Source organism: Equus przewalskii, chromosome 1 (assembly GCF_037783145.1).
Source record: "Equus przewalskii isolate Varuska chromosome 1, EquPr2, whole genome shotgun sequence".
Lineage (NCBI taxonomy): Eukaryota > Metazoa > Chordata > Mammalia > Perissodactyla > Equidae > Equus > Equus przewalskii.
In genome coordinates, this window is record NC_091831.1 from 105936805 (window position 1) to 105958524 (window position 21720).

The following is a 21720-nucleotide window of genomic DNA, read 5'->3' on the forward strand; positions in this document are numbered from 1 at the left end:
CCCATTAATACAGTTGCAAAGTTGTGCAAGTATGGTGGAGTAAAGATAATCAAGAAAGATTTAGTGAATAATTCCCGTCTATCAGGCTTTGGGGCTGCAGAAAGGAAAGGGTTGGGCCCAGACTTCTGGGAGCCGACAGTCGAGTCAGGACTGATGTGGATCTGGACTTGGGAGGACACAGTGAGGACTGATGAAAGAGCTGATAGTTAGGAAGGAAGAATTAACACACTTTGGTAAGGGAGCTGAGGGTTCAAGCTTGGTTGCCTGGGCCATCTGACGTAACTGGCCAAAAGAGGAAATTGAGAGAGGAAGTTGGCTTTGAAGTACACAGTTTTGGCTCAGAACAAGAGCTGAGTCAAACTCCAGCTAAAATTCAAACTTTCTACAGATTATGAAAACCAACCCAGGCCATGGGAGTCTCTCTGTCATGGACAAACCTTGTGTCAGGCCTTGTCCGTCACTGTATCAGAACAAGATATGCCTACAAGGGCAAACATATGTTTTCCTAGAAGTTTGCCTCAGCATGTTCATTACTTTATTGGCACCAAATTTAACAGACTAGCACTCAGGGGATAAACAGTAATGGCAGAGAGTTAGTTTTTCTTTTGATATTGTTATAATAATTCTTATACAAAGTAGTTGACTCACTCCTAAAATGAATTCCAGGCAGTACAGATTATTTTGTCCAGAGTGAAATATAACTAAATAAATAGCTTACAATGGTTCTGTAGAGGTTGTCACTCCAAACAATGCCCTTGTGCAGCACATGCAAGCAATGAATCAAGGTCTGTTGAAAGCCATAGTACCTTTAATACCCAACAGCCAAAAAGATTTAAAGGGAGATAGAAAGAATTTGGAAGTTGAGGGTGGCCCCCTGGAAAACGTAGTTCAAACTGAGAAAATACTAAATATATATTACTCACTTTTTCTCCATGTGCTGCCACCAAACACCAATTATTGCTGCTTTAAAAGAGTTGAGGATCCCTTCTTCACACCACACACAAAAATTAACTCAAAATGAAGCACAGACCTAAATATAATGGCTAAAATTATAATGCTCTTAGAAGACTATATAGGAGTAAATCTTCATGACGTTGGGTTAGGCAAAGCCTTCTTACACGTGACGCCAAAAGCAAAAAACAACAAAATAAAAAATAGATAAATTGGACTTCATCAAAATCAAAACCTTCATCCTTCAATGAACACCATCAAAAGACAACCCATAGAATGGGAGAAAATGTCTGAAAATCATGCATCTGATAAGGGGCTTGTATTTAGAATATATAAAGAACTGTTATAATTTGATAATAGAAGGACAAATAACCCACTTTAAAAATGGGCAAAGGATCTGAATAGATATTTCACCAAAGAAGATATACAAATGGCCAATAAGTGCATGAAAAAATGCTCAACATCATTAGCATGAGGGAAATGCAAATAAAAACCGTCCCCAGAGATACCCTTCACACCCACTACGATGGCTATAATCAAAAAGATAACAAGTGTTGGCAGGATGTGGAGAAATTGGAACCCTCACACACTGCTGGTGGCAAAGTAAAATGGTACAGCTGCTGTGGAAAAGTCTGGCAGTTCCTTGAAATGTTAAACGTAAGGCTACCATATGACCCAGCAATTCTACTCCTAGGTATACACTTAAGAGAATTGAAAGGATTCATGCTACAACGTGGATGGCTCTTGAAAACATGCTCAGTAAAAGAAGTCAGACACAAAAGGCCACAGACTGGATGATTTCATTTGTGCAAAATATCCAGAATAGGCAAATCTACAGAGACAGGAAGTAGGTTAGTAGTTCCTCAGGGTGTAGCAGGCAGGTGTGGTGGGAAATGGGGAGCGACTGCTAATGGGTATAGGGTTTCTTTTTGGGGTGATGAAAATGTTCAAAAATTGAATGTGGTGTTGGTTGCACAACTCTGTGAATATACTAAAAAACATTGAATTGCACACTTTAAATGGGTGAAATATATGGTATGTGAATCATATCTCAATAAACAAAAAGAGTCAAAAATTCTTCTTCCCAGCTTCATCCCCTTTTAACCGTTACACCGTTTAGTCCATGGCTCATGCTAAACTTCATGCTAAAGCTTCCTATTATTTCATTTATGGGACTTAAGTTTTACCTCCCAGATACACCTGAGTCAAGCTTGTGCCCACAAACCCAGAAAAATAAACAAATGAAGGAAATACTATATCCGGATTCAGACTTCAGCACGATTTCCAAGTTCATGACTTTCAGGAGAAAAAAGAATAGCAGGCTTTAAAAAGCAAAAACAGACGGTCTCTCCTGAAGGAGAAGTGGCTCTCCTAGATGACAGCCCTTGAGTATAAGGATGTTTAATAGACATCCGTAGGCCAACATTTTAGCTCTAGGCAGTGGGCTTTGACAATCCAGTCTACACCTCTAGCCAGCCTCTGGACCATCCCTTTATTTTCTCTCAAGATGAGAGCAGAGGCTAAGCAGAGAAAGAAATGAGGTAAAGAGAACTGGGATAGGCCCTCTCCTCTAACCCTCTCTGCCGTTCAAGTCTCTTAGCAAGAAACAAGTCACACTCCCTTAGCCTCCCAATAGCTGCTCCTAAGGCCACAAGCCTGTGTCAGGACCTCTGGCATCCTTCCTAGTCACCTTTCCCTGACCCTAGTGTACTGGATGTGCCATTTTGGAGATAGCCCACCACCCAGCCCTGAGTAGCAGGGGAAATCACTGTCTGGGGTGTTGGTCAGTGTCTTTCCCACTGTGAAAGTCAAGATGACAATTCTCCATCTACTGGCAGTTGGCCTGGGATGGCCCAGGCTTGGCCAGCTGGATGCTTTCTCAGGACTTTGAATCTGGAACAGACAGTGGTATCCAGCAGCAGCAGATGGCATCCTGCCTAGGCAGTGACTGCTGATGCTGAAAAGATAGTAGTCATTGTCTCTCAGCTTCTTGGCCTTCCCGATCGCCTTGGTTTCTAGGTTTCAACTGTGACCAGGTCTGGTCCACCACCCTTCCTTCGGTGCTGCGAGTCACTTCCAATACAGTCTTTTGTTTAGGATGGAAAGTGGTGGATTCTGTTTCCTACAACGGGGAATGCTGACTGATACACCTAGCATTTTCCCCACCCTCCTTGAGGAGAAACTGACAGCTCCAATTCAGTTGTCAGAACCTTAAATTTAGTGGAAGTGTCTATTCTTAGTATTTTCTTCTAAAGTTTACACAGAGAAGCAGTAACTCCCTTGAATGACTGAGCAGGGGCAAATGGCCTGCAGCGTCTGTCAGTTGCTCCCACTGGTTAGTTTCTGATCGCATCTTGCCAACAATGGGCACTCATTTGTCTCTTCCTTCTTCTCTCCCATTTTTTCTCCTGCTCTATCTCAATTTCAAGACTCACAGCGGCGCTCATAGTCACTACTTAAGGCTTTGGTGGTGGTTGTCCAGTGTAAAAGAGGCTGCTGGCCTCCCTGACACAGCCTTAAAAAGACGCTTGGTAGATGTCAAAACATTACCTACACGGTGAGTGGAACACGACCTTTATACTGTGTAAGCTGTCTACGTATTGCAATACTTAAACAATACCCAGATAGAAAGAGAATTAGAAAATACTGAGATGGAGAGAGACCTGCGTTCTTAAAACCCCACAAGTTACTGCCCTAAAAACAAATCCTGAGCATTTGCAACAACGAATCTGTCATTCAGAGACCTGCCTGTGACTCTGTCACTTTTTGGACAGTCTGAGAAGCCCACCGACTGTCACATTAAACTTACAGCCCATTTCTCATCTTTATTCATTTGGCTCAACTCTAGGCCTTTCTGGAAACTGAAACATTGTCAGCTGTTGATAACTCTTCAGTCTCTCTGCTTGGTGTTCTCTTGGAAGCAAACGCATTTATTTACTCTTTGGCCATTCCCGGTCCCTCTTTTCCTCATCAACTAGTCGAAGTCCCCTTTTTCTCACCCCTTGTATATTATCTAAGTACTGCAAGTCCTATTCATATAAAAATATCTGAAGGACCAACAATTTTTATTTATATAAAAAAATGAAGCTATTTTTTAAAATAAGAAATATTTGCAAGAAAAACACCTGCAGCTATGTTTTTTCTTTGGGGAAGCATCAGGAATGGAGGTGGCATCACTGCACAGCTGTGTTTTCCCACCTGTCAACACGGTGGAATTTTTAAACGCGATTTTCAACTCCAGCTGACAGTAGTTTGCAGGAAGACAATCTAACTAATGTAGGTTTGATGACTCACTATTTTCTGACCTCATGGATACAGAACCCAACGGGGTGAAGGAAGCCTACTGAGCCATGCCCTCTGATGAACACCATTAAATTTGACCTTAGGAGTAAAGAAATAAAACCATCTGGGCCACAAGTTTATCACTATTTGAAACAACATTTTTGTAAAGTGTTAAAAATGTGGCACTTGAACTATTGCTGAGGCAAGCACTCCAAGTCAGGCTGAGGCTTTGGACAGCTTTGGCTAATTATCCACCCAATCCCCCTGTAAATACCACATCAGTTCAGAAGATAACTCTATAGAATGAATCTCTTGGATAGAGGAGAGTGACAAGAAAAAATCTCTACAGAACAGAAAATCTTCACCATCTCTGAGTATTATTATGGTTGGAGGACGTGAGAGTTGGTGAGAGCTTTGGAGACTGGGTGACCAGCTAGATTAGAGTGGGACCAGGGTTCTCTGGCAAAGAGAAAGCTCCAGAAGAGCAAGGACCTTGCCCGGCCTGTTCACTATTGTACACCCAAAGCTTGCCACACAGTAGACACAAAGTATTTGTTGAATGAATGGATGGAAGGTTTACTGAGGCTGGAATGGATTTGTGAACAATCAAGGAGAGATGCTATGGCCAAAAATGATATCTAATTTAATTATCTACAAACAACTTCATTTTTATTAGCTGCAAAACAATTTCCAAAATTTAAATGCAGGGGGTTAGGTAAATATCTTTATCTACCTTTAGTCTGCTTGTTTTCTGTGGAATTAACTCTACTAACTCTGCCAAAAAACTGGCTATGCCTTTAAGATAAGACATGAAGGAAAACATTAGCAGCTACTTGATTCCTGTGAACACCGTAAGGACTGAGCCAACTGTAAATATCAATTCTGAAAGCATTTTAAATTGTGCCATTTCAAATGGATGAGATGATGTAAATGATAGAGCAACTTAACTCTGAAGGATATTTATTATGATTAAGTTAATGTGTAAAAAGCCTATAAATGCCTGGGCTTATAGCTGTAAGAAAACTGAAGAGAAAAAGAAAAAGAAAAAAAATCCTATAATTTATGTAAAGAAGTAATTAATTTACAACAAGATAAAAACAACTGTAAGTAATTCCCTCATACTAAATTTTATAATTATATCAATTTAAAGGCTCGAAGAAATTCATAACAGACTGAGAGACTGAAAAAAGAAAAATTCAGAGTGTTTGTAGCAAAAAAATGGGATTGCCTCAAAGATATCATTGATGGGTATCAGGATGTCCTAAGTATCCATTCATTTTGCCTTTTAGTTACAGGCCCCCCTTTCCTCACCTCCAAGTTTTACCTGGGCACCTGGCTGCCCTGCCATGTGAGACAACATTTCCCAACCTCCCTTGTGGATAGATGTGTTTGTGAGTGACTATGTCTGGGTCAATGACACAGGAGTGGAATTGATTTGGGTAATCTCCCTAAAGAGCAAGCTGCATATCCTGATTTCTCTCTGTCTTCTTTCCTGACAGCTGGAAATGGGGATGACAGGATAGGAGCAATCTTGGAAGCCAGTTAGCACATTAGCCCTGGTCCACCCATATCTGGACTATTTCATGCAAGAGAAATAAATGTCTATCTTATGTAAGTCATTGAATTTTGCATCCTTTTTGTTATAACAGCATAGACTGTAACTCTAATTAATACATAGGCGAGAATAACAAGGAAGAAGTAAACAAGAACTATACTTTATATTGCTTCCAAGTAGATTATAAAATCTGGAGACATCTGCTCATCAAAAAATACCATTAAGAGAAAAAACAGCAAGCTACAGACTGGGAGAAAATACTTGCAATATTTGCAATACAAAGGACTCATATCTAGAATATAAAAAGAACTCCTGCAACTGAATTAAAAAAAAAATGTTAAGCAACTTCTTCCATAATAAGTCCATTGGGGGCTGAGTTTCCGTTAATATTCTGCCTAGTGAGGGGCATCCCAAGCATCTGCTCTGCCTACTGGGCTCCTTGTAGGGAGCTTGTGCCAGTTATCAATGTATTGCCTCCCAGCTCCCAGTTCACCCTTTTCTGCCCGCTCTGTGAAATGGGTCTGGTCCTTTTACCTGTTTCCCTTTGCCAGCTAGCCCTGAAGCTTCATAGAGGGTGGTGGAGAGACACTGTGGGAGGAAAGGGTTTTGCTTTCTGGCTCTGTGTGCTCCCAGGGAAGGCTCCAGCAGCCCCAGCAGCCAGCAGATTCCAGTGGCACCTCTCTTAGGATTTTTGTGGCAGAGTCTCCAGTGAGACACTTCCCAATGAACAGCTCTCCTCAGCACACTAGAGGGCAGATTTCCAGCAAGTTCCAGAGGGCTGGTTTCTAGGCAGTTCTGCTGGTACCACAGTGACTCCTCTGTGCTCTCTCCATCAGGGTCTGCACATCAGCCCTGGGGGGGCCTACTCCTATAGTCCTGGAGACTACTCCTACAGCTGGGACTCCTACACTCCTTAGAGTTCTTCCTACTAGCCAGTCCTTTGTTACTCCAATCCTGAGTGGACCCTGACTGCCTTGATGGAAAAGTCCAACCATCTTTATGTGCTTACTCTAACATTAATTAACAAAAGCTAAAGTTATTCTGAGCAAGTCAAAAAGGCCTCTGAAACTCAAATCACAAGGGAGAGCCTTCTCATTTTTCCCTTTTAATGCTATATGTAGAGTTTGCTTATAGATGAAATGAAGACTTGATATTTCAGGAACTGTGGTTCTGCCCCTTTGCTCCCACTGATTCTAAAGCTTAGGTTAATGTTCCCAAGAGCCAGCTGTCACTTTCTACTAGGGCAATACTTTTTCATTGTTAGTAAACATAATTGGGATATTTTTCCAGCAAAACAAATAAACCACTAAAATGCCAACCAGGCACGTGGCATCTGTATGGGGTCAAGTTCTCTTTCAAGCCGGGGCTATCCCCTAGTGCTATTCTCTTCAGGCCGTGTTTCTCTTGGCTCTGTAATAAAACTTCACAATAGGCCTTGATCTAGGTTCCTAACTTAAATGTTGAGCCAGTGAAGTTTAATTCCTGAAAAGCCCAAGGCAGAGTTACTGTTTGCTGTTGTGTGCAGAAGAAACCCCACTTGGGGATGGTTCTGCCAGAGGCTGATTGTTCGAAGTGACTCCAGCTGTGTTTGGAGGCAGCTCCCCACCACCCTCTCCCTGTGCACACTCTCCTGTCACTGAGAAAATTGTTGCAGGGTGGACCACTGGCAGTGGGTCTGTTCTTCCAGGCTCACTTGTGCCACCTTTCCCCTCACTTTGTCCTCCCACAAGCCGGGTCTGCTTTCTGACCCTTGAAAGCAAAATGGTCAGTTATTTCCAGGCTTGAGGCATACGCATAGACTATTCCTTATGCCTAGAATTCTCTAACCATCTCCATCCCACTCTCTCCTCCTTATCTTACAAGTCTCAATTTAAGAGTCTCTAAGATCTTCATCAAGGCTTTCCATGACCCCTGCTCCCCCATCGTTCTCACAGCTAAATGGAATACTCCTGTTAGATGCTGCCATCCCTCCCTGTTCTTCTTCTTCATAACAGGTACCAAATTTGTAATTATACAATTGTACGCTGATTTAAGTCTGGCTCCCTCCCCCAATTTCAAGATCCACAGGGCAAAGACTATACCTGTTTTGCTTACAGTAGCATCCTTAAGTTGGCATATAGTTGGTGTACAAACAGTAAGTGCTCAGTAGATATTAGGGGAGGCAGTTTAACACAGAGTTCAAGCACATGGACTTTGGAGCTGGACTGCCTGAGTCTAAAGCCTGGTTCTGACACTTACTTAGCTATGTGACCTGGGACAACTAACTTCACATCAGTTTCCCCACCTACAAAACAGAGATTATACTTGTATCTCCATTATGGGGTTGTTAAAATGATAAAATGAGTAAATATTTGTAAATCACTTTATTACATGCCTGTTAAATGATAAACTGGAGTCAAACTATTAAATATTATGTTGTCCTTCTAAAGAGAGGAACTAAATGAATTTTCAGGTCCTAAAATTCTATAATTAACACCTATTAAATTAGAAGAAGTTAATTTAAAAATAATATTCAATGGGGCCTGCTCCAGTGGCCTAGTGGTTAAGTTCAGCATACTCCACTTCAGAGGTCCGGGTTTGGTTCTCAGGCACAGACATACACCACTCATCAGTGGCCATGCTGTGGTGGTGGCTCACATACAAAAAACGAGAAAGATTGATAACAGATGTTAGCTCAGGGTGAATCTTCCTCAGCGAAAAAAATAATAATAAAAAAATAAAAAATATTCAGTGATAACTATGATATAAATGTGTTATATTATCATTTACATATAAATGTAAAACTGTTACATTTATATGCTACTAGTGACAACATAAATGATATTGACCTTTGGAAAATTGGATAATAAATTTTAGGAGTCACTAAAATGTTCAAGCCTACCAAGGAATACATGTAAAACTGGACAAAAAAATGTTTTAACTATAATTAATAAATAACACTTCATTGTTAGAAATAATGATTTTTTAAAATCTGGAATGTTTAAGTACATTTTGCAATGTTAATTCTATGTAATAATAGTCAGCTAATGCTAAAAATTATGAAATTTATCAACATGTAAAGTGTTTATAACATGTTAAAAAAAGAAAACCAAAATTCAAGATTCTATCTATACTATGACCATATGATGGTGTATGATCTCACTATGTTATACTATTTTATACATACATGTGTCTGTGCATGTATGTGAAAACAAAAACTATAAGGAAACATAAAAATAATTGATTGCTAAATGGTAAAATTCTACGTGTTTTAAATTTTTTAATTATTATTGTCCCACTACACACCCAACTTTCTCTGACTAAAAGGTGTTATTAAGGTGATTTATTTCACATTCATGTGTTTTTTAAGAGGCTAATTTTTTAAAGTGAATGCTCATATACAAAAGCTAATAGCTGATTTGAAGTAAGACAAGTTTGTTACTTAGGTAAAACCTTCTTACACACACAAACAGCTACCCATTGAATTCTACGGTATTCTAACAATTTCAAAGAAAATCAAAAATGGCTTCCTTAGTCAATAGGAAGACAGGCTCTTGAGATCTACCTGTAAAATGACTTTAGATTCTGGAGGTAATAAAGATAAGACAGAAAATGCAGTTTAAGGAAGCAGTATTTGCCAAAAGGTAGTTCTTCCAGATGCCTCTTCACCTTTATCCAGTCTGGCTCATCTCTGTTCTAGTCACTATTTGACAGAGATCGCCAAAGCCCAGCTCAGGACCAAGAGAGATAAGTGACCAAGGAAGTTTACTTAGACTTGGTAACATGCATAAGAACTTGCAGAAAAACAGGTATGACCGAAGTCAGAAGAATGTAAAGCAAAGTTACAGAATAGATAAGTCTTAGAGGAATGCAAAGAAAAGGGGTCCAAGATGATTGGGAGGAAATCTACACTAAAGTTACATAGGATTGATAATTGATAATTCTGCCATCAAAGGTAGAATTCCCTTCCCCACCTCTTTTTTTTTAAGTTAACCTTAGAAGTGTAAAATGTAAATTAATAGGTGGGTAACTAGGCAATAGTGTTGCAACGCAAAGAAATGTTAACCCAATTACCATCACATCAGCATTTCCTTTCTAATTGCTATTAAGTATTTTGCTCCTCTCCACCAAGTCCTTCCCTGCAAGCTCTCCTCCCTTGCCTGGTGAGTCACCCATCTTGCTTCACAGACTACCCTGTTATTAGTCTCAGGCACAAGTGAGTGATGTTGGCAAAAGCAAGGGATTGGGAACCTCAGCTGCCAGTGACTCACAGAGCAGTCTGAGGTGAGGCCTTGATTCTGTCTCAAGTTTTCCCATTCGAGAGACTACAGGACTGGCTGAGTGTCTGCAAAGACTTTCTGTGCCCTGCTGAAGGGTCCTGCAGGAGCTTTCTTGACATTTAGTCCCAGGTAAAAAGGGTCAATGAAACTGCTTCACACATCACACCAGGTAGCTCATTGTCTTTCAAACAGCTGAAACACTTCAGAAAAAACAATGGCTCTAGAGTCAGAAAGCCCAGGTTTTATGGCCATCCCTGTCAACTAATAGCTAAGAGGTCTTTGGCTACTCAATCTCTGAATCTTCATTTGCTCACCTGTTAAATGATGCTAATTCTACCTGCTGTGTATTAAGAGTAACTAGGTATATGCAAATACCATAACACAGAAAGTTCTGGATCAATAATAATATTATCTTATTATCCTAACCTCACCGGGTGTGGGCAAGAATCCAATGTCAGGCTGGTTTAAATAATAAGATTAAATACTAAGTTTAAAAAGATTCCCAAAGGGAGAGCAATGGGATACCCTCCTGCTCCTTCACAGCCACCTTCCCCCAGTGATCTCCACATCTCTTGCTTCTGGGAAAAGATAACTGGTTTTATATCCTTCTTTCAGTAAGGAAGCCTACACAATGGGCACAAACTGTGCTAAGCAGAAAACTCGGGGACAAGTCCTGGAGAGGATGACTGCACAGTGTCTAGTGCCAACCTTTTCAAGGATCAGACTCAGCTGGAGGGATGTCCAGACCTCCCCTCACAACACACTGGGGCAAAATTTACAGGACAGGATATGTGGGAACCCAAGGCCTATTGGCTTATTAAGAATAGGGGTTTGGGAATTGGAATGCCCATCTTCACCCGCTTCCAGCTGCATGATCTAGGTAGAGCAAGTGACTTCTAAGTGTTGAATTTCTCACTTATATATAATAATTTTTATATTTGAAAGTCTAGGTCAGGATTAAATAAAGTCATATGTCTAAATCACTTTATGTGATGCCTGGTATAGAGTGAGTGCCCAATAAACTATAGGTGTTAGTACTGCAGTCACTATTTACATTTTCTCATCAATGGCACTGTAGACTTCCAGGTGGTACCACTGCCAGCCATCATTCACTGATTTCCTACAATACCCTGATGACTGTTGAGGTTACCTAGACTGAGTATTGGTGGGGGAGCAGCTTTTCTGAGGGATGAGTGTGACTTGACAGGGTAACTCATTTCCTTAGGGACAGCAGGATTTCTTACGTCAGGGAACTCGTCTTGGGCAGTGTCACCAAAGGAATCATTTTATGAAAGAAAGTGAGATCTACAGAGGGTGTGGGGCCACATCTTGATCAAGAAGGAATTTGGAACATCTGTCTCTCTCACAGATGAAGAGGAGGCCAAGCTATTTTTAAGGAAGGACTTGGGGTTACTAAGGCACTCTGATGACAAGCCCCAAATTTAACAGTTTAAAATATATGTTATGTAATCCTTAAAGGCAGGGTTTCCTGTCATACAGCCTGCTGCCCCCGTGGAATGAGGCACCCCTTGGGAAATAATGAGATGACAAAGATTCTGGTAATCTTCAGATGAGGGTGGAGTGCAGTGGGTGTGAGGGCCGACAGCAGAGGGCAGGAAGGTGGTGAAGGAGTGCAGAAAAATAATCTCAATTATATATTCTTAATGGCTTTCTTTTTTGACTGAAATCATAAAAAAAGTTAGAACGATAAAAGGCAAGATTTTCCTCTGGCAAGAACTGCTAGCATGCGGCTGGGAGACTGGGGACCTGCTGGAATCATCGTTTTCTCCCTTGAGCAAATAGGGATGGGTCATCTCCCTTCCTTGCCCGGGGCAAGTGCTCCCTCTGTCCATGGCCATGAACCCTTGCTATTTATTCACCAAGAGAAAATAACTCATAAGATCTCAAAACTGAAAAGAATTAGTCATTCCCATCTAGCCTCTATCTAACACAAGTAGCCCCTTAAAGAAAATAAAAATGTGTAACACCCAGATTTTAAGTAGATGGGGGAGAGACAGAGACAGAGAGACATACAGGGTATCTCCAAAGTCTGGAACAGAGAGAAAAGATTTCCTTTATTCATTATACTTTTTTCTGGATTAATAATTAAATCTATGGCTTTAAATTTAGAGATATTTTGCCTGCAAAAGCCTCTGGAAGAAAAAATGTCCTGGGTATATTGTATGAAAATGTAATATACTTAAAAATAAAAATTCCCTAAGTTTCCAGATTTTCAAATATACATTCTTTCCAAAAGGGCATCCTTAAATTTCTGTCCAATATGTATTTATATGATTTTCATCTTAGTCTCTCTGATTTCTGCCTATTAACGCAAATCAGCTGCTATAGATAAGAGAAAACACTGCACTAACAATAATACCGAGTTCCCTAGGTAAGTGCCACGTCTGGCACGCAGTCAACTCCTTCTTCCCGGGGAAGGGCAGACATGTCCAATGTGATTTTCTGGTTACTTCTCTATTGATCCTGATTTGGAGTCTATGGGTTCCTAAACCTTCTTTTTAAAATTTCTTCTTCTTTAAACTAAGACTTATTGGATATTTCCTCAAATTTTTTTCTGCCAAAAAATACAGTTGGCAGAAGTGCTACTGTGAAGGACTAGTCTGAATTTTGTGAAGCAGGACCACATGTGAACCTTGAGAAGAGAGAGTGATGGAATTGGAGTTGAGCTGACCAACTTGCCGGCTCCACGTGCTGTATGAGGGGATTCAGAGTTCCTCTGGGTCATTAATGTTAGTGAAATTTAAATATAAATGTCTTAAGGTGGGAATGTTCTCAAAGAAAGTGAACAAATGGATCATATGATATTCAACTCTAAATAACCCAAGTATAATTATTGTCTGAAATATATATAAGAGAGATGTTACTTTAAATCTATGTGGATTCTCTTAAAATATGCCAAGAGATGCTGTCTGAGCCTCACTGAAGCCCTTTTGTTCAGGAGGAGGGAGTCCTGGATTGCTTCTCTTCCCTGCCAAGTGAAGCTGTTTCTCAGCAAATTTTTCTTCCTGCTTGTTTATGAGGTTGGGACTGTCACTTATCTGCCACCTTATGAAATCTAAGCAATTTCAACTTTGCTGTGCTGTTAGGTGGATGTTTATGGGGTGTTGCAATAGAAGAGGAGTTACGTTCACATATTCCATAGCCATTCTGAAACTGCTCATCCTTTGTCACTCTGTGATGCATGAGTCAGTGACACCATTACCCACCAACAGTGTACAAAGGGCACTGAGCTTGATGACCAGGAGCAGCCCCACTCTTACACTCTTACCTTATTTTAAAAGACCCTACTCTGGCTCTCCTTTGGCCACACTTCCCTCCCATGGAGTTAGGAGTCCATAGGCCCAAAGGGACATGCCCACTGCATCCCATGCTCCCTTTCTAGACTTGCTAAGTGTACTGAGGACCCTAAAATTCCCCACCCAAACAGCTCAGAGCCCACACCCAAGGTCTTCATGGGCCCTTTGTCAAGTCTACCCTCCTAAAAGTGACACTACAGTGTACTCGTAGGCCTAGGGATGGCCAAACGGAGACAGGTGGGGAGGGGAAGAAAGGACCTGTGCTTAGACACACACACAGGGGTGTCTGCACACATATACACTAGGCTTCTAGCCGAGCAGGACAGGACTTGGGCTGGGAGGAGGGACAGGGCCAGGCTGAGGGCCAGATGCCTTCGTACGTATCTTGCCTAGGCCCCTCCAATGTTAGGGGTGCACCTGTCCACTGGGTGACAGGAATTCTAGAAGCCAAGGATCTGTTCAGGCTGTGTAGCCACCAGAGGGGCTGGTAGATTGACCAAAACAGAGATCCTCATATAACTTCTGACTGTCCAGCTGGACTACTCCCTCCCAGAGAAAGCACCTTCTTGCTTAGCAGGAAGTAGTTATTCACTCTGGCTTACTAATGCTCCCCAGTCCTGCTCCCCAGCAGGCTACCTCTTCACTATTGACTCTCACTTGACCAGAAAGTAGGCAGGGGAAACACGTTTGTGATTGAGTGGTTTTACATTTAGCAACAGTTTTGGTAATAAGATGTAGAAAATTAGAGGCTAAAGGAAGGGGGTGTGCCTTGGTCAAGAACCCCTTCTGAGTTCTCTACTGACCCACTAGGAATTGGCTACCCTGGGAGGATGGGGCTGTGGGGCAAAGCCCCATGTAAGCAAGGACTGTTGGTACAGGGGAAAGTGTAAGAGATGTGAGTCAGATGCCCACTGTCATCGACATCCGGTTTTGCAGCTGAAAATTGGGAATAATAACATCACCTTTTCATAGACCATTACAGAAATTTATGAGATGATTAATATTATAACTAATAACTATAAAATATATCACAGTTTACAAAGTTTCTCCCACAAGCATTTGCTCACTGAATTCTCAAAACAATAAAAATTAACACTCCCAATTTACAGGTGAAAAATGCTTAGAGGAATAAAGCGACTTCCTCAAGGTGACACAGAGCCACACTCAAATGTAGGCATTGAGGGTAAAAATGCAGCTGCTCTTTATGTCACCTGATTTTGCCTTTCATCAAGTCAGTATTTGCGAAGATGCTTTGTGAATAACTCTTCACCATATGTATACATTGTCATATTTGATTGTCATTTTTGATGATTTTAAACAAATCATCAAAAAAATCATCATGATTTTGAAGGTTCTTTTCTTACAGGTGAGAGGTTGGAAACTGGAAACCTGCAGGACAGACCCAGCTTTGCTCCCTCCCGATTAGAGCAGCAGATATGCGGGAATGGGAAGGAGGGAGGCGGGGGTGAGGCCAGAGCACAGGTGGCAAATACCATCTCAGATTGTGAGGCTCTTCACCACCTGGTGCTGTCCAGTGAAACTGCCACTCAACACCTCTCCTTTCAGAAAGAAAAGAACATGAATCTGCAAAATTTCATAGAGAATAATATCGTCCTTGCCTTGACCAAACACCACTCCTCCCCAGAACATGAAAAACAATATCATATAAGAAACTTTTGAGTCACAGATGTAATTTTCCGAGATCAAAATTAAGAAAACACAATAGAAGTAAAATAAAATAAAATGTAAATCATGATAATTATCTTGAGCGTATACGATAGCTTACTACCAAGGAACTGATGTACCGTATGTGTGTGTGTATATGTATATACACATATATAAAAAGTGTCATGTTTACTTTCACAACATCCCTGCGGAAGCAGAAAAGGGAAAAGTAATTACCAGACTTAAAATTCTACCTGTAAGTTGTCATCTAACTCTAAAACTTTAAGTCAGAGTTACACACTGGTGGTAGAACTTGGTGCCGGTCAAACCGGGCCTTCCAATCAGTGTTGTTTGACCTGTAGAGTGCTTGAAAACAACTCAAGCCAACATTTAAAATTCAGGGATTTTCACGGAAAAATCCAGATTCGCAGCTTCACTTGAAAAATCAGAAGAAGCGGCAATAATCACAGGATTATTAAGTGAGCAATAAGCTTCTAGCCTGGCCCACTGCTGATTTGTTACCTGACTCGCTTTCTAAGGCGTATAACTTTCTGACTCCTTCTCCCTCTAAGATTTATCAGTGTGAGTTATGTCTTCCAAGTGAGTGTAACTTGAGTAAAGGCAACAAGAACCTAGCACAGCCTGGTATAACGATTATGCTTATATTAAAGCACACAATTTTTCAAAGGGCCAGTTGTGACACATTAGTGCACGGGTTCTCAACCCTGGCTCTACAAGGGAATTACCTGGGAGAGATTTTTAAGCCATGCTTTCCCCTTGTTCAGACCAATCAAATCAGGATCTCTGAAGACGCTGACCTGGCATCAGTATTGTTATTGTTGCTTAACAAATATATTTATTGAAGTACAGCATACAAATAGCAAAGTAAGAAATGACAAAAGGGAACACATTTGTGTTATAATCATCAGCCAGATCAAGAAACAGAATATTACCTGCCCCCCAATACCCCCTCCCAGTCGCTGCCCCACCTTCCCCAACTATCCTATCCTATCTTCTAACACCGTGGGTTAATGTTGCCTGCTCTTGAACTGTATAAAAATGGAATCATACTGCATGCATTCCTTTGCATCTGGATTCTCTCCCTAACATTTATGACTGAGATGCATCCAGGCTGATGCATGTAACATTAGCTGATGCATTGTCATTGGTGTTTAGTATTCCATGATATGACTATAACACAATCTATTTTTCCATTCTACTGTTGATGGAAATTTGGGTTGTTTTGAGGCTGGGGCTACAACAAATAATGCTGCTATCTATGAACATTCTTGAACATGTCTTTTGGTAAACATATATGCGCATTTCTGTAGGGCATATACATAGCAGTGGAAAAGCTAGGCCACAAGGCATATGTACACTCAGGTTTAATAAATACTGTTGAACAGTTTTCCAAAGCTGCTGTGCCAATTTACACTCCTCCGTCAGTGTATGAGAGTTCCCACTGTTTCACATCCTCGTCTACACTTCTATCATCTGTCTTTTAAATTTTAGCCTCTCTGGTAGGCGAGTAGCAGCACTTTGTTGTGGTTTTAATTTGCATTCCCCTAATGGCTAATAGGGTTGAGCATACGCCATGTTTCTTGGCCATTTGAATAGGCTTTTCTGTGGAGTACTTGTTCAAATCTCTTGCCCATTTTTCTATTGTGTTGGCCTATCTTTTTAGAGGGACTTGTTTATTTGTTCTGGATATGACTCCTTGTTGGTCATATGTATGGCGAACATCTCCTCCCCCTCTGCAGCTTGTCTTTTACTCTTTTAATGGTGTGCTTTGATAGAAAGTTCTTAGTTTTAATATAGTCCAATTTATAGAGCTTTCTCATTAGTACTTTTTTTTAAAGAAATTACTGCCTACCCTAAGATCATGAACATATTCTGTTTTATCATCTAGAATAATGCTGTCCAATAGAAAAATATGAGAGCCAAATATGTAATGTAAAATTTTCTAGTAGCTACATATTAAAAAGCAAAAAGAAACAGTGAAATTAATTTTAGTAATATATTTTATTTAACCCAATATATCCCAAATATTATCATTTCAACGTGTGATCAATATAAAAATTGTTAATGAGATATTTTGAATTCTTTCTCTATAGCATGTTTTTGAAATCTGGTGTGTGTTTTACGTTTAGAACATATCTCTAATTGACCAGCACATTTCAGGGACTCAGTAGCCACATGTGGCTAGTACTACCACATTGGAGAGTGTAGATCTAGAAGTTATATTGTTTCACCTGTCACATCCATATTAACATTTAGATCTGTATAAATTTGAGGTTATAATCAAGATTTATTTTTTCCCATATGGATATTCAAATGGCTATCCTTTCCTTATAGTATCAACACTGCCATAAACCAAGGGTCCAAATATGTGGAGGTTTATTTCTGGAATCTCTAGTGCATTCTATTGGTCTACTATGCTTTTGGCTTTAGTTTTTTTTTTTTTTTTTAAGTTCCCTAGTTGATTTTTATTTTGAGCGAGTATTGAGAACCACTATCAGTGGGTCACAAAATTAATTAGTAGGTCATGACCAGAAATTTTATAGAGTTGAATGGAATTGAAGAGAAAACATCCATATGCATCAAGTATTGTTTTGCGAAACTTTTATTTCAGCTAAGGTGTGTGTGTGTTCTAAGTTGAGAACTAGAAAGTATTTTTTGCCATCAGTGATAGTCAAAAAAACTTTGAAAAACACTGCAATAGTATCATCTTTGGAACAATTACTTAGGATCAACCAACTTGCATATTATTTTACAGTCATCATCTAGAAATGCTCTGCAGTTTTACTCTTCCACAACTGGTTATGGAAATCATTTTTATTTATTGCATCCATGTTCTAAAATGAAGTATTTAGTGAGGAAAAATCATATGCCATAATCTATTTATTCTCTATAGAGTACTTGTATGCAAGAAGAAGGTCTATTTCTTTTATTTTGATTCCTTTGCCAGATTTGATTTGTGTGGGGTTACCAGAACCCCACACAAAGCAGATCTCCACTGGAAACAAGTGAGGGAAGGCCAATTAAAGCCAATGAAACAGGAAGAGACATTACGAGACCCTGTAACTTTGACCCAAAGTAGAATATGATAATAAGCCTGTGATGTGAACATTACAAGTGAAAATTGCTAATCTGCACAATTTGACTTTTGTTCAGCATCAGCATATCCTATGTTTTTAACATTTTAATCGGATATCAAACAGGAAAACAAAATTTGAGGGGAAGAAATTGAAGTCAATTTAGTTATTAAACGATGTCAAGTAATCTTCATTATTGAAGAAAATGCTCTCAGAATTTTTGCTTAAATCTTGAAATGATTAGTTTATTGTTCAGCCTGTGTCAAGATCAATCTAATCAACAAATATTTATTGACTATCTGCTAAGGAATCAAATCTGGCAAAGGAATCAAAATAAAAGAAATAGACCTTCTTCTTGCATACAAGTACTCTATAGAGAATAAATAGATTATGGCATATGATTTTTTCCTCACTAAATACTTCATTTTAGAACATGGATGCAATAAATAAAAATGATTTCAAGCCCCTTAATGTAATATTTTATCTCTTCAAATAACCTAAACATGTGCCTTAGCTGTGAAATTTACAGTTTTCAATTAATGAGAAATGTATTTGGTGATCATTTCATAATATATACAAATATTGAATCATTATGTAACACCTGAAGCTAATATAATGTTATATGTCAATTATACCTCAATTTAAAAAATAAAAAACAAAAAACTGGGGCCAGTCCCGTGGCTGAGTGGTTAAGTTTGTGCACTCTGCTTCGGTGGCCAAGGGTTTCGCCAGTTCGAATCCTGGGCGCGGACATGGCACCACTCATCAAGCCATGCTGAAGCGGCATCCCACATGCCACAACTAGAAGGACTCACAACTAAGAATATACAACTAAGCACCGGGGGGCTTTGGGGAGAAAAAGGAAAAATAAAATCTTAAAAAAAAAAAATGCTTCCACTTCTCCCTTCTCCGGTCCCTGTGACCATGTAACACATGTTCGAGAAAGCATAGCTACGAGACGGAAGAAGGCGGCACAGTCTGTGACAGGAGAAGAAATAAACCTTTGTTGCACACACACAAAAAGTATGTATCTTTTGGTTTTGTTTTTCCTTGTGCATATGCACATGATGTGTGTGTGTCTGTGTGTGTGTGTGTGGTGTGCATACCAACCCTGAACAGACGGATTTGGAAATTTTGGTTAAATATCTTAGTTTCCTGGTATTTCCTAGAGATATCATTGAGGAAACAATAAAAAGGAAACTTTCCATTGATTTGGAACTTCTGTACTGTAACAGCTATGCGTTAGGCCTCCGGTCTGTTTGGTTTACTCTCCTTAAGAACGCAGCACAAACCCACTCCAAAGACTTTCCAGTGACCAAATGGGAAAAAAAATAAATAAATAAAGAAGAAATGGTTATTAAAACAAACCAAAACCTTTAACTTTGTATTTGAGCAGCATGTGGACACTCACAGCCTAAGAAATCTTAAATTTTCATACTTGGGAAAGGTGAAGTGTGTCTCAAGGTCAAGTCTCCTTCCCGCTAGGGCTATCTTCCATTTGTTAATGGGCTTCCTCAGACATTAAGGTATGATAATAATGAAATTTGGAAATAATTCAACTTTTAAAAACACAGTGATGGCTGAAGTCCATTTGAAATCGAACATCTGTCAACCATCCACAACCTCTGTGGAGAATTTTGGCGGTGACAGTGTTGTAAAAGGTCAAAGATTCTTAATCTCTCTGTTCACTTGCCATCTGAGGTTTTTATACGTAAGTCCTAATTTATTTTAATTAGGCTTTTAGCTTAGTTTATGTTTTCAGCACTTAAAGTCCCCACTATAAGACACAATCTTAAAGCAACATATATAGTATGACCCATAAAATGATGAGATTGATTGTTACACAGCACTTAGAAAAATACCTCCTGCTGTTTTAGAATGTCTTCTTTCATTGTGCCAATTTTCCGGTCTGTCTAGGGCTGACACAAAGATTTCTTCAATCACTCCAGGTCCACCAAGTAAATAAAATTAGAAATTCAGGCTGTGTCAGACCAATAAGTCAGTGTACTGGATGTACAGGTGTTTCCAGGGAAAGGAAGAATACAGTTGCATTTGATTCCAGTGGGAGCTCTCCCGTGTTCCCCTCCTTTCTCTCTGCTATGATCTGTAGTCCCTTGGGATTCAAAGCTAGGGACAGATTACCAAAACACCATTCTTGATGCCAACTTGCCTACTGGATAAACCTGACTGCTGGCTTTTAGCTAGTAAATAAGTCAATCACTCTAATCTCAAATCCATCTTTATAAACGCGTATTATCTCCAGTTCAATCTTTGTACTACATCCCCAAATTCACACTGGGGAGGCCTTAGAAAGCCCAGTGCTGATGTGTTGATGGGCTGGGGCCCAAGGTGAATGAATGGTTGCCACACTGCACTCTGTTCCATGAGATTTTGGAGCCAGACCCTCCTCCCATGTGCACTGTGCTGGCAATGCTTCTGCTGTGGCTTTGGGAGCCCAGGAAACAGACGAACTCTGTGTGTGTGTATGAATACACACATAAAAACATATCTTTCCTGACCTGTAACTCTGCAATGATTAGCACAACAAACTAACTTTTGAAAAAGAAATATCTGGTGTTTTCCCTTTTTGCCTGATTTTACTCTGCTTTGGAGGACTCTCAGCAAAGGATGTTTACAACCCTGCTTCTGAGGCTACATCAAAGCTGGATCAGCTCCGCCGTGAAGGATCGCAATAACCACAATGCGATTATCAAAGAAAGTCAGTCACTCTATGACATAAGAAATAAGCACCAGTCAGCTCCCTGAGGGCAGGGTCTTGCCTCCCTTGTTCACTGCTGATACCCCCACGCCCAGAACAGGATCCAGCACACCGAAGCATCAGCAAATAACTGGAGAAATTAATATGATTTGTGGAAAGCCTACCATTTGTCAGTCATGCAGAAGGCACTTTGTACACTTTATCTTTCTATTCCTTATAACAAACAACCCTGTGTGATGGATGTTATAATAATTAGCTTATAAATAAAGAAACTGGGATTTGAAGAATTTCACTGACTTGCCTAGGTCACATAAATAGTAAACAGGAAGCAAGGATTCAAATCTAGATCTGCCTGCCTTTCTAGCCCATGTTCCATCTATCACACCATGCCTTCACCCAACAGGACAAGCAAATTATAGACTGACTTTTGGTCTTCTGCTATAAAATACCAAGTCAGCATATTTGCATTTTATCATGGGTTCAGAAATTCATCCACACAACAAGGACTCTGTGAAAAGGTGGTGGAATAGGATAGTCTCCAATCTTACATACCACTGTGTGCAGAAAGGCAACAGAGTTCCGGCTTTCTCACTTCCCTGCCATGCCACTATAAGTCTTGCTAAGCCTAAATTTCGTACTCTGAAAACTGCATAATATGAGTCCTATCTCATTAAATGCATATAAGCACAGCAAGGACTCAATAAATGTAGATTATTATTAAGCCAAAGTTATCCTCAAACTTATATAAATTGATTGGATCGCTTTTAGAAAAGGCAAAAATATTTTTAATGCGAAGACTATATAATTATTATCTATATGAACACATGCCTATTTTCCCCTTAAAGAATTTGTCCCTTTGTCCAGCAATTCTACTGAT

At 39.9% G+C, this 21720-nt stretch overlaps 1 protein-coding gene across 27 annotated transcripts in view; it reads right to left on the reverse strand.

Moving 5' to 3' along the window:
• The window catches only part of CERS3 (ceramide synthase 3), a 113921-nt gene that overhangs the window by 81855 nt on the left and 10346 nt on the right, over positions 1-21720 (reverse strand). The gene's annotated exons all lie outside the window — the stretch shown is intronic.